Source organism: Vigna unguiculata, chromosome 10 (genome assembly GCF_004118075.2).
Source record: "Vigna unguiculata cultivar IT97K-499-35 chromosome 10, ASM411807v1, whole genome shotgun sequence".
NCBI classification, from domain to species: Eukaryota; Viridiplantae; Streptophyta; class Magnoliopsida; order Fabales; family Fabaceae; genus Vigna; species Vigna unguiculata.
In genome coordinates, this window is record NC_040288.1 from 36,810,268 (window position 1) to 36,825,838 (window position 15,571).

Here is a 15,571-nt window from a genome sequence, read left to right on the forward strand (position 1 = left end):
TCCTTTTTTTGATTTCACTGTTAATTAATTGTAATAATAATATATAAGAAATGGTGAAAAAGGTAATAATAATATAGAGAGAAGTACATTAGTACAAGGAGGGCAATGTTGAGATGTACGAGAGTGTCACGCTTTGCTCCCTCACACTGCACTAACCCCTTTTGTGAGTGCGACAAGTCGTTGGGAGTGGGTTTGTTCCCCGATTTGCCCTCCACAACCCATTCTCCGTCTGCCCCACTATCGTCTTTTCCCATCCAGACCACCACACATGGAGCGAAGGATCCGCTGCAAGGCTCGCAGGGAGGGTGGCGTGTAAAGTGAACTTTTAAGAAACTGGGACCCACTCTTTTTGTTTCCACCTCATCAACGTTCCTCCTTTCTCACCTTCTCTCCAACCAATCCCTGTCCATCGATTCCATCCATCCCTTTCATCCCATCATCCCATACAGTCAAAATGTCAAAATTATTTCACTCTCTTCTGTTCAATAAATTCTATTCATACTATGGGTGCTGCTGGACTCATTCTCATGACTAGTCTAATCTCCTAGATATAACAAATCTAATTAAAATAAATTTACATCTTCTTACACACAAAGAATTATATATTTTTTAAAAATTAAATATGTTTTTATCTCATTAAATTTTAAAATTTATCTATTTTAAAATTTTGAACTAATTAGTCATTCATTTTTTAAAATACATGAATTTAGTTCTTTTAATCAAATTTTGTTGGGTTTATTTGATATTTTGTACGCATTTCAGGATTGTATTCGAGTTGTTTATATTATTTGACATATTTTTTGTTTAATGTTAAGTCAAATACTATTATGAAACGCATTTGAAATGTCAAATAAACTTAACAAAATTTGATTAAAATGACTAAATCCACATATTTCGATAGATGAATAACTAAATTGGTCTAAAGTTTCGAAATAGACTAATTTCAAAATTCACTGAAAATTAAGGGACCAAAAACATGTTTAACCCTTTTTTAAATATGAATGTTAGTAGGTGATAATAATATAATGTTATTAAATTAATATATAAAATAAATTTTATGTATTAAAAATAAAGTGAAATGAATAGATAAATTAATTGTTGATGAATAAAAAAAAGATACAGTTTTATAGAAAATAGGTAAAAATAACCATTAATTTTAAAATATTTAATAAATAATTATATTGTAAAGGGTAGAATTGACATTATGAAATATGGACACAAAAGGAAAAATCTTTTTTATATATTGTTATAAATATTAGTTTCAAACATTTTAATTTAATAAAATTTTCTTATGTTTATTTATTTAATACAATTTCATTTTATTTCTTTAATTGTTTATCATAAGTGAGATCAATAAAAATGAATTAGAAGGTAAAGTTTGTATTGTTCACTTAAGAGATTTAAGATGAAAATGAAGAATTTAGAAGTAAATTTGTGAAAAATTGTAAAATATTTGATTGATGTGATAGATTAAAAATTTAATTTAATTAAAAGAAAAAGTAAGATTATCAAATTATTTTTTATGTTGAAAATAATCTCAGAATATATTCAGATGAGTTAGTTTTATTTTATAAAAAATATTTAAAAAATATTTTTTATAACAATTATAATAAAAATGCAATGTATTTACTTTTTCAATTTTTTTTATAAACAATTTAAAAATTCTTAGAACTGAACACAAAACCTATTTTCAAATGCCTTTATAATTTCTCTTAATAATAAATTTCTTCAAAAGAATATAATATTAATATATTTAATACGATCAATAGTATATTATAATTATATTATCATATAAGACGGATTAAAAGAATATGTCTATCTTAGAGAAAAACCCTTGAATGGAGAAAAATAGTTAAACAATATCTTAAAACTTATGAAAATCATAAAATGCAATTTAAAATGATATTCTATTATTCATACTTTATTAATGTTCCATTCAGTGGTTCATGCTTTTTTTATGATTTAAAATCTTATTTAAAATATAAAATTATAAATATTTTATCATAAAATCTTAAATTTATAATGTTATATATCGCACTATAGTACAAAACTTTTATTTAAGCATTTATAACGTTTTACTATAAAATTTAAAATTATTATTTTTAACTTTTATGATATTGTGAATTTTGGTACTTTAAAAAAAAGTTTAAAATCACTAACTTTAATCATTTTGGAGATAGGTGACAGCTTGCAATATAGTTTTCTTTTTCTTTTTAAAAGGTTATTTACTATATAATATTATTTTATTTATTTTACATGGTTAGTTATTATTATGTTATACTAAAGATAAAAAATAATAACTTTCACGTTTAAAAAGGCTATAAAACAAAAATTATATAATTAAAATTAAAAGCACTTTTTCAATAGAAATTAAAAAAATATTTTAACTTCTTTCTTTATTAAAAATAATTTTGAAATAAAAAAATTGATAAAAATTTAATACATAAAAATAAATTTACTGTAAATTATAGTTTTAATAAATTTTAAAATCTGACAAAGAATGCATTTATAACAACTTGCTAAAGAGTCTATTTGTTACTTTTTCGGTTGTCTTTTGTTCATAGATAGATAAATTCAAGGGCACTCAGAGCTCAGGGACTGACCACCAACTCATTCAACATTTTTGTTTCTTCTGTGAAATAAATCTCCTTTCATATATTCATCTTGCTTAGATCAAAATTATTAAAAATTGTTGTTCTGATGTTTAATTTATTTGGGCAAAGAAAATTATATGAAGGAAAATATACTTTAACAAATTTTTTTTAACAAATTGACAAACCAAAATAAAAAAGTACAATTTTATTATTTCATTTTACTTAAAAATAAAAATTTCTTTTTTTAATTCTATTTATAAAAATTTTGTCAAATTTATCAAAATTTGTCAAAACATAATTTTTCTTGTATAAACTGGTTTATACATTAAAAGTGTTATTATAACACTCTCGTAAAAAAATCTCACTAGTGTAAAAATAATTAATTTTTATTATTTATTATACTAATTATTAGCATAAAAAATGACTAAATGATAGAAATGTATATAAGATAAGATTTTTTATATAATTATTACTAGAATCAATATAGAAAATTAGCGTAATGACGATTTCATAATAAAATAGAAGATTTTACTTACTAGTTTTAATTCACATAAAAAGTTGGAGTAAAATTTTGTAATAAATTAAAAGATTTTTCATGTCAGTTATACTTATAACTAACATAGAAAGTTGATACTTTTAATTTTAAAAACAAATACTATGTCACTTGGATCCTATTATTGGCATAATGATTTCAAATTTTCTCTACTCTCGTTCGTCCAATACTAACTTCACACTCAATGCACTTCAAAGTTCTCTCCTTTCGGATTGCTCTAGCACTGCCCAATTTTCGTCATTGTTGTGTCCTAGGGTAGTTGTTGTTGTCGTGCCTTAGTACTGCCCTCTTCGTGTTGTTCTCATCGCTATTTATGTGTCCCTATCATCGTGCTCTACTTTTTCTCTATTTTAAGGTGTTAGGAAACATTGAAAAGGTCATACTTGAACCCTAATATCTTACATTACATTTTTTTTATTTAAAAAATGCCCAATCAAAGAATCAGATTTAAAAACATGAGTTATTATTTGTAATGAATCTTACTACAAGACTTCAACTTAGTATACTTCGACAAAGTTATATCGGCACGATGTTTTAATATCGAGGTTCTTTGACTACAAAATGAGTACATATTTTGTATAATGTTGAATTAATACATATAAAGTTAAATACTTTATTGATAAAAAAAAATCAAAGAACAAAAAAAAACTAAATCTAGGGGTAATGCAATGGCAAGGGGTGCATGCTCTCGGCGTTGGGGACATGTGACGAGCTCAAACCAGGGGGTTCAAGGATGAAGTCGAACTTGCAAGGATTTGATGACGAAAGGAGAGTACGAGGAGCACTCACAGTGTGATGTGCAGGAATGTCGAATGGAGTAGTGTAGGCACGACCTCAAACGAATGTGATCTAGAATTCAACGAAGATGAAAGTGACCTAGAATCAGACGAGCTCTGATGCTAGTAAGCTTGTAGTGAGCTCGAGCGGAAGAGGAACGACCAACAACTAAGTTGAAGGAAGAAGACCCAATTTGGTTAGGGTCTAGTGGTAAACGCTGGTGGGCACAATGAAGCTCCGTGAGGGTTAGGTAACAGGTTGAGTTGACGCCATTGATGGGCAAGGCTAACCGGAAGATCTCATAAATTTGGAAACAAGTACCCAACTCTTTGATGCTCGCTATCGTCAATGATAGTGAAAGAGTCCAAACAGAGATGGTTCCAGTGAGGGTTTGGTGGATGCTGGAGAAGGTGATTGGTGCTTCTTTTCCCGTGTGAAGGAGAAGAGAAGGAAAAGTTGAATGGGAAAGATGGAGGATCGTGCGTGAGCGTGGTGTTGGTTTTTCCAAACGAACTTTTTATGTTGGTTTTATAACCGACATAAAAAAGTCTTTTTTAACCTAGATAAAAAGACTTCATTATCCTAATGGGTTAATTTTAACAAGGGTTATATTCCACGTTTTAAAAAAATTTAACCCCTAGTAAATATATTATTTGTGGTTTATCATTTTTTTAAAAGAGTCAATGTCACTAACCTATAAATCGAGATTTCTTGTAATCTTTAAAACAATAAAATTTACTCATGGTTTGTGAAATCCGTAATATTTCTCACAGTTTGAAACTCCAATTTCTTTCCCAGGGTTAAGGTTTGTAAAACCTCAAATACTTGTGAAGAATATAAAACTTTTTAAATAATAACAAAATATGAAACCCTGACGAATGTAAAACTCCTTATCTTATGTATTAGTTGTTGTATATGACAATTTACTAAGAAAATAAGGGATAAGTTTGATACACATATTCTAATTAATACTCTCATTTGAGAGGCTAAATCACTATAATTTACAAACCACAACTTGTTTTTACACAACATTCTAATTCATAAAAAAAATCATCAAATTTATTGTGTTAAATATGTTCGTGGTCCCTTAACTTTCAGTGAAAATTGAAATTAATTTCTTTTCGAAACTTTTGTCTAATCTAGTCCCCCAACTTTAGAAATGTGTGAATTTAATTTGTTTAACCAAATTTTGTTAACTTTATTTGACGTTTCAAATGCATTTCATGATACTATTTGAGTTGTTTATACCATTCAACACATTTTTGCTTCAATGTTAGCTGAGAAAAATGTTTGAAATGTCAAATAAACTTAATAAAATTTGGTTAAAAGAATTAAATTTATGATTAAAATGACAAAATCTATGTATTTCTAAAATTGAAGAATTAAATTGAGTCAAAGTTTTAAAAAGAAACTAATTCCAATTTTAAGGGAAAATTAAAGAAAAAAAACATATTTACCCCAAATTTATAACATGATATTTCTTTTAATGTGAATTCAATGAATGAATAGAAAGATGAAATAGTCTTTTACAAATATCATTCTCATCAAATTCAACGTTTTAATCATTATACTTAAAATTGGACAAATTTGGTTAATATTTGTTTTTTTAAATGGATATGGATTAGGAAATGTATGTACGTATCATTTTGTCTATGTTATTTTACACATTTTAATACATGTTTTCATTTCAAACTTAAAATATATTTAATTTATTACATAATTTAAAAAATTAATATCAACTTATTTTTTTGTTTTTATTTTCATTATTTATTTCTAAGTCACACATTTCATATTTTTGTATTTTTTATAGTTATTTAATATTTATTCAATTTTTATTTTATATTTTTACTTGAAATTGATATAATTATATTTTCTCTCTTAATATTTGACTTTGATATAAAAATAATGTATATCATTTTGACATTAAATAATTTGTAAATACCATCATTTTTGTAATTTTTACTTTTATAAAAATACAATTTAATTAATATTTAAAATAGTAAACGAAGGGTTGTCATAAATTTAATATCATGACATGAATGTATTTCTTCTTCTTTTTTCAATAAAATCGTGTCTCACCAAACTTATCTAGAGTTATAAAATTTTAAATTTTTTCCTTTACACAAATTCAATGTAAAATTGTATTATTTTGATAAAAAATAAAAATCTTGCTTCTCAAATTTGAAGAAAACTTAACTTAATATTGAAGGCCTCTTATTATTGTTGATTTTTATTTTACTTTTTATGCGTTTTTATTCTGACGTTAATTTAAATACTACCTAACAAGGATTAAACAAAATTTTTTGTTAAATTTTTGTATCTCTTAAAGTTATTAGTAGTATTTATTTATTCAAAGACTTTAAAAACTGAAATTAAGTATTTGTTGTAATAGCTCAAAGTTACTGCCTTAAAAAGATTTTCATCTATAAATTAATAACAAAATATGCTTCCTCAAAGCATGTCAAGGTTTAATCTTGGTGTTTAATTTTGGTTGTCTAACTTTGGATATGTGTCACATATGATTTATTTCATTTAAGTAGAAAGAATAATGCACTATGACACTAATGAATTCTTTTATATTTTTGTTGAGATGGTGTGATACAAAGTAAAGAAGTGAAAACAAAGAGTAAAAATGAAAATGACTTAATTATTTATCAAATGATGGAAAATAAAAATAAAATAACTTAATTATTATTTATTGTTTTTTAATACTATTTATTAACACATTCCATAATAGATTATTCTATATATATATATATATATATATATATATATATAAATTTTAATAATATAATTAATTATGTTATATTTTTAGTAAGTCCCAAACTTCTTTCTCAAATGACATAAATTAAAAAATAATAAAATCATGTACAAAATCTCAACTCTATTCTCTAATATACATCTTTAAAGTACAACCATCACACGTATTAGTAATGGTAAAGTAGTAGATGAAAATAGAGACCACAGTAAATATTATTAAAAAGTAAATTTAATTAAATTTCAAAAAGTTTTATAAATTTTTGTATTTTTAATTGAGTTATGTGTTGAAATATATGTAGAAATATTTAATGAAAAAAACAAATCAAATTTTCTTATGACCATGCTAACAATAATACTATTTATGACCTTTTCATTTTATTGTATAATACGGTATATAATCACTTAACTCGGCATTTTGATTTGGCAAGTTTGGTGCAGACTTAAGTGGGATGTGGATTTATGAAATATTAGGGTCATATAATTATAAAATATTATTCATCACATAATTATGAATTATTAGACATCATATAATTTTGGAATATTAGAGATCATATAATTTATATAATGTAAGTAGTCACATAATAAATGTTATATTTACTCATAAAACAATTCATCTTAATGCAAAAGATGAAAAGTAAGGAAGACACAAATCCTATATTTACTGAAAAACAATTCACCTCATTGCAAAAATGAACAGTCAGGGAGGCACGAAAAGTAACTTCAATGTCTACGTCTGATCGTCAACAACGTTTGAAGATTATTGCTTTGTTGTAGCAATCTAGACCGTAGTCCATGTGAATTATTGTTCGACAATACGAAGTTGATGAGAAAGTCATACAAAACTTGATCTGGAAATTTTTTCTTTCCAAATGCAGATTTAATTGAGATGTGAACTTAAATGAGTGCACACTTAAACGAATACAAGTGGAAGGAAATTAGACCAAAGACATGAAAATATGCAACATGATTGACTTAACTTCCTCAAATTTATAGTTTTGCATAATTTTTGAACTTAGAGGTGGGATAAATAGGTTCTTGGTAGAAATAACCTCTATTCAATGATAAGTTTACCAATAGTGTGGACTAAATTACCTTTCAATGTTAATTCTTATCCATGATTTAAAAAATACATATTTTGTTGATTTTAATTTACATAAATTAAATTTAAACTAATATTTGATTTCCCCATGCATGTTTGATTTAAAAAATTTACATTGGAAAGGGAAATGTTTGCACAATCTCTCAAATATCATCATCAGCTAATCAAGATCTATAGCCAACCAAATACTATCTCACGTCTATAATGTTTTTAAATTACAAAAACGTTTTTATTTTTCTTGTTGAATGTACTAGAACGTATTAATATTATAAAAGTTTTTAATGTTTACAATATCGCTTATTTTAACATAGTAGTTTATTAATTGTTTTAGTAGTTATTTTAGTAAATTAGTACAAACTATTTCTTATTCATACGTATTGAAAAAAATGTTAAATATTGTTTGTTCTTGAAAAAAAAAACTTTATTATAACTCGTTTTGAATAAAAAATGGTTAAATATGTTTTTAGTCCCTCAAGTTTCTAGTGAATTTTGGAATGAATTACTTTTTGAAACTTTATATCAATTTAGTTCTTCATCTTTAGAAATACGTGGATTTAGTTCTTCTTACCAAATTTTATTAGGTTTATTTGACATTTTAAACGCATTTTATGATAATATTTGAGTTAATATTGAAGCCAAAAATATGTCAAACGGTGTAAACAATTCAAATATTATCATGAAATGCGCTTAAAACGTCAGATAAACTTAACAAAATTTGATTAAAAAGATTAAATTCACGTATTTTTAGAGATGAATGACTAAATTGGTCTAAATTTTTGAAAAAATGACTAATTCCAAATTTCATCGAAACTTAGGGGAAAACAAAATATATTTAACCCAATAAAAAATAAACTAATTTTGGCAGTACTCCAATGGACTAAAATGTTGACAATCATTCTGTCTAGTTTTTTCTCCTTAAAAAAATATTTAAGGTTTAATTTTCTGATAAATTTATGTAGACATGTTGACATGTTCATTAAATAATAAAGCCTCTATTGTCTGGAACCTCCTGCCAAGGTTGCACCAATGAAAACCCTCACGTTGACCTAATCATGCTGTTAAAGAAAATGAGTTATATATTCCCCTCCTTATTCATGCACTCAATCAGTAAACTCAAATTATTTTTTCATTATTAAATTAAACTACACACCTAACGAGTCGAAGTTCTCAGTTCACACGAGAGCTTTTGGATCTAAAGAACTAGGGAAGGTTTGTGCATGAAACTATCATGCTCCAGCTAATTAAACTTTCTGAAACAATGAACCTTAAGCATTATTTGTTAACCTTTTTAATTACTCAAAATCAAATCAACTTTAAACATATGGCTGTTTCTTAATCGAAAAAAGTAAGTGTGATGTCCACTTCAGGACCATGAATTGAGCATTGTGATTAATGAATTAATTTACGTGTAGACTACACAATTAGACTAATCAAATCATGCCTTGATATTGTCGTTACCTACAACAAGACACCTAGTTTCTAGGAAACCTTCTTTATAGGATTATCATTAGTGGAAAGTATACTTCATTTGATTATATCTCGTTAATTCAATATGATTTTCTGTGTATTGTAACTGTACTTGACAATGCCAAATTCATAATTTAAGGTGTTTGTTAGATTGCATGTTGAAGGAACCTAGTTTAAGGAATTTGTTCGTTGGGAATTCAAGTACGAGTCTAAGTCCCACATTAAATAAAAATGAGAAAGTTGAGTATTACATATAAAAATGAAGACCATAAATTTATCGTTTCAAAGATTTTGAGTTAAGAGTGGTGTTAACTCCTTCTATATGAGTTGAACGCATGTATATGAAAAGATTAACCCCTTCTATATGAGTTGAACGCATGTATATGAAAAGATAATATTTATAAATGTTTTACAAACTTAATTAAAATCATTGCTAATCAACTGGTTGTTTATAGCCCTTAAATGTTGGTAACTTAGTGGAATTAATCTTATGGCAAACATAGAAATCTACTAAGAAGCTGCATTTAGATTTTATGTGTGTATTTTATGGTGGAACAACAGTATATGCTGTGACATTAATTTGTAAATCAATTTCGGTATTAGTTTCGATGATTTTCACCTAAGATACTTTAGAACTTGACGGAAACACATTGTTTTATGATATTAAATGAATAAAAATTTCCTCAATACTATACAAATTAACATAAAATGCCAAACTGTGTTCTTGTTCAAGTTCTGTTCTAATGAACATATGAAGAAGACAAGGGAAATGTTTGACATAACGGCGCGTACAAGTTTAAAAAATTGTGAGAATATAGGAACTGCGTTCACATCATGAAGTATATGAACATCGTTGTTGTTATATTGTAGTTATATTTTGATTATTTGATATAATTATTATAATTCTTATATAACTACCTGAAACTAATTATATATGTAACGGCTTTTCTTGAAGTTTTATTTAAATAAGATATTATGATTTATGTATTTAATATTTTTTAAGATTTATTTTTAAAATAATACAATAATTATTTTATTTTATTTTTGTTTTAATACAAAAAAAAAAAGTATAACAATGCATTAAAAATGCAAGTAACGCGACGACATGTCTATCTCCATTATAATTATAAAAAGGTAGCTTATACTCTATCTGTCCAAGTTGTATTTTTTAATATAAACATTGCATATAATAGCGAATTTCTAACTACAGAATAATACAATTTTTTATACATAGAGACCCACGTCTTTAATACCATTTATATTTTTTTCCATTTAGTTTTATAATTCAAAATTATTGTTTTTATATCTTCTCTTATAATAATAGATAAATAATCATTAAGGATTATTTAAAATACAAATGTTAAAAAATCTTCAAGAAAATACATAATAATCCTTGAAACATACAGGAGACTTTTAATATACAACAGTAATGTACAGTGTGTTTGGATTAAGTAAATGTATTATTGATGCAAAATGTAAGCTTGGATTGTTGTTGTTTGGATTTATAGGTTTTTGCTGATCTGAGAAGATGAAAACTAAGAGAAGATGTTTCTCTTCGAGCATGCTTTAGTTACTAATTCTGAAATTGAAATTTCATTGGTCATAAGAAAAAAATTATGTAAGGTATAATTGATTAGGTCCGTGTAAATTTTTCAAAATAAATAACTATTATGATAAAGTATACGGTGGCTAGAAATGTATTGGATTAAAATAAAAAAAAAATTGAATATCATATAATATTGTAGAAAATACATTTAAAATTGTATAATAGACTTTAATTTTAAAATACGGTGACATTGTTTAAATTATTTATACAAATATAAACTTCGATTCTAAAATAATGAAAGCCTATATTGGTATAAGTTTTGATTCTTTAGATAATCAAAATCTACAGTTATGCAAATAATTTTAAAAATGTCATTGGTGACAATTTTTAAAATACTTGTACAATTATAAATCGGTTCTACAAAGTACAGAAACTTATAGATCGATTCTACAAAGTACAGAAACCTATTTTTCTATTTAGGATTAAATTTTTAAATAAGTTACGTCTATTGAGTTCCGTTGTTGCGAAATTTGTTTTTAGGTTTGCTATTTTCTCTTGTTTTTCTTTTTTTTTTCACGTTTGCTTTTCTCATTTGCAAATCTTTCATTCACATTCTTTGTTCACAAGTTTTTATCGCTATGTTTAAAGGGGTCTAATATTTGTTGTTCAAATTATTATTTTGTTTATTTTTTCATCATTTCTATATTTTTTTATATTTAAAATTACTTAAATATTTGAAGTTATAAGTTTAACATATAGTTATTTTTTTCAGGACTTTATTCTTAAAATTACGTCATGTAATTTTTTTAGGAATAAGTATTAGTTTTTAGCATGTCTATAATTTTATCTATGTTGCACTAAATTAAAGTTGTTGTGTCTCATTTTTTTTCTTTTATAAAGTGTGTGATATGAAAAACAGTTTTGAATATAAAAAGTGTAGAAGGGATAATAAAGGAAGATTTATGCACCATCTTTTAAGTAAACAAAAATATCCAATCTGATCTAAAATCACTTTAATTGGATCATGTTAGACTGAATTTAATACTGCATTGAAACCTAACAAAGCGTACCCCTAAACTAAGGCTATTTAACAAGAAAAAGTTGTTTCAGAGAATCTACGTTATCGTTTTGGAAGATTAAAATCCAAGATTTTTATGAGTATAAACTAAGTTCGTTATCGCTTGAACCAAATACTATTAGGAATATTATAAACAGTTTAAATTAAGTTATGTACGGTCTAAAATGAATTCAATATTAATCAGTAATTAAAGATGTTCTCTAATGAAAAGCTAGTTTTACAATACTGAATGTTCCTAGATCAAATACAAAATTGACTCATTCACTACACAAAAAATAACAATAATTAATCGAATGTCATCCAATGATCACAATTTGGAATGATTAAAGGGATTTTATTTTTATATGGTAAACAAAAGCCACGTATTATGTTATGTTATGATCTTTTTAAGAATAAGAACCCCACCCATTAAGGGAATAAGATCTAGAGCTATCTTCACTGTGCCTCATGCGAATTAATTGTGGCAACAAAGTTCCAAACTTTTTTTTTTCTTTTGTTTTGCTGAATGATGTCATTGTCCATTAATAAAATGCAACACAACCAATCAATAGTTACAAGGATAGAATGAAATTAATTAGTACATGTTACCTTAATCTTTGAAAATCAGTTATTTAATGTTTAATGTTTAAGCATATATATAGTTTGGTCTTGAAGGGGACCTAACCCCACTTGGATTTAAACAACACATCTCATAATATTAATGAATTCGGGAAGCCATACTCTTATTTGTGATGAATCGGCTTTTGAGGATTGGGGAGGACGAAGAACATAGTTGATTTCTATGGTTTCTATCATTTTCTCAACATGCACAATTTTTTAATCAGAAAATTGAGTCTAGGAATGGAGAATATGTTGAACAACACAGATTTTGCTATGATGAACTTTTCTTTCTTTTTAAGGGTTTTGTGCTAATGAGTTGATGATAGATCTCATCTCCTATGCATGCCACTTTCTTTTTGACCTGCGTATTAAAATAATTTCTGATATGAAAACCACAAATCACATGAGGCTATATTTTAGAGATGGGAAAACTAATGGGTCCTTCAATTCTGTATTTTCATGTTCTGATTCTTTTCAAATATCATTATTTCTAAAAGATTTCAATCATTGTTTTTACTTTTGTAAAAGCCACGAAGTGTTTCTGTCGGCTCTGGATACACCCTATGATGATCTTTTGAGGGTAAAAACAACAATATTAACCTTTTCTAAACTTTCACACGTATTAAATCAATAACCTATGACATGTTTTTTTTTTTTCATTAAGCATGGGTTTGTTTTTTTAATGATGTTCAGCCGCTTCCCCCACTAAAACTGAAATAAGATTAAAAAAAAAAACAAAAAAAAACTAAGGATCTTACTTTAGGCATGGAGCATAACGAAAGTGCAAGCAACTACATAAAAAAAAATAGAAGCATTAATTATCAATGAGAGGTCGTAATATTCTTGTTTACTTTCCAAAGATTTGATTCGAGAAGCAAAATGAAGTATTTTAACCTTTAAATTACATCTTGCCTGCTTAATATTCACCACACCAGTCACACATGATACATCATATCATAACAAATATTGCTTTTTTTAATGCTTATTCTTTCAGTTTAAGTTAATGCCAAACAACTCAATCCCAGTTATTGTATCTTCCGAAACACGGCACATTCACAGGTTTGCAACTTGGTACTTTCTATCAATCATTAAATTTAATAACTTTTTTTTTAATACAAACCCTTTTCGGATAATGCAAAAATGTTAAATCATATATACTACTTACTCACTGCTATTTTATTGTGAAAGAATTAACAAATAAGCTGGGATTGAATGTCTCTAACAAGGGATAGAAGGAACAATTTAAGATAATTACGGAAGATATGATTGGTAAGACAAGAATCATATCCTCATAATGGAGGATTGTGTTAGCACTTTAATATATAACCTAAGGGATTTTTTTGTTAAGCTGTCCCCTACTGTAATATAGATTATATATAGAGAGAGATGAATAATAGATATTATTTTAAATATTCTGTTATTTGGGCTTTGATAAATTGACGAGAATATATATATTAACATTAATTATAATTAAGATGAAATTCTAATTAATTTGAAATCGGGATAGAATTAATGTGTTATTTTTATATATCGTTGTGGCTCTATGCTGATATAAAATATCAGTTAGAATAAGAACTAAGGTAATCGTGACTTTTTTAAAATATGATGTTATTATTCAAAAACCTTTTTTAATCTGAACCAAATTGTTTTTTTTTTAAACCCTCCAGAAAACATGAGGAAAAATGTTCAAATCTAAAAGCCTAATAAATTGTACAGCAAACAAATCATGTTTAGTTAGATAAATGAATGAGAAACAAAATCTGCAAATTTACTATTGACGATATTAGAAAAAAAAAAGATTAAATGAGTAGAAAGCAACAAATAAAATTAGAAAAAAGATTTAAATGAATAGAAAACAACAAATAAGTTATAAAACAAAATATTCACTACCAAAAAAATCTTTAATTAGAAATCAATTTTAGAAACCAAAAATAGTTAGTCACGTGACCCATTTAGATACTATTTACAAAATTAAAAATTATTGGTTACTAAAATCTAGATAACTAATTTTTTTTGACTAATTTTTTTGGGTAGCCAAAACCATGGTACCTAATTTTAAAGACTAATTTAGTGACCAATTATAATTTTTTATTCATAATAGTGACTATTTTCGTATAACCAATAATTTTTAGTTTTATAAATTGTAATCTAAATTGGTTTTACTATAGTAACTAATAATTATTGATCACTAAAATTGATCATTATTTAAAAATTTTCTTGTAGTGATATAAAAAAAAAGTTTCAAAAACATTAGAGATTATCTATTTATGAAGCTAATATATATATATATATATATATATATATATATATATATATATATATATATATGTTTTTGTGAGTTTCATTCATGTTTATAACTGTGATTGGATTTACATATTCATGTTCCCATAATGGATTAAGGCTTAACAAATCCATATACTTATCATTTTCCATCTATAGTCAATTTGTCAATGTATATAACATGATAAAATTATTGATTACATGTAATTATTATAATGTCAAGAAATATAAATGAAAATATTACATATATGGTCCAAAATTGTATGACTCAAATGTTTAAGATAGAATTTCTCGTATAATCTATGTTGCATCTGGTAGAAAAAAATGTATATAGAGAAATAATAGTTGTGTTGACTACAAAAAATTGCTAACCATTGTTCAAGAGCAAGCAAGTGCTACAATGAATAAGACACAATGTGTAATGTTTAAATGATTTTTTTTACCTTGGGTGTCCTAAGTTGACATAAAATAAGTTGCCAAAATTTTTAAAAATGCCACTACACTTTTTTTTTTGTGTTGTATTTTTGGACATTTAATATTCACTCACACATGTAATTGACTTATTTTTCACTAATATACTATATGTAAATGAAACATTAATTACAATAGTAACAATATATAAGAGCTGAAAAAAAAATCGTAAATAATGAAACATTAGTTACAATTGTTATATGAAAATAGATTAATACCCTAATTTCTATGAAGAAAATTTTCAAACCTATAACTCTTGCATGGTGCCTTCAGCAGAATGGTTTAAGAGCTTAGAGTGGAAACTTTTTCAAATCTCGCTGAGTGAGTCAAAATAATTGACTATACG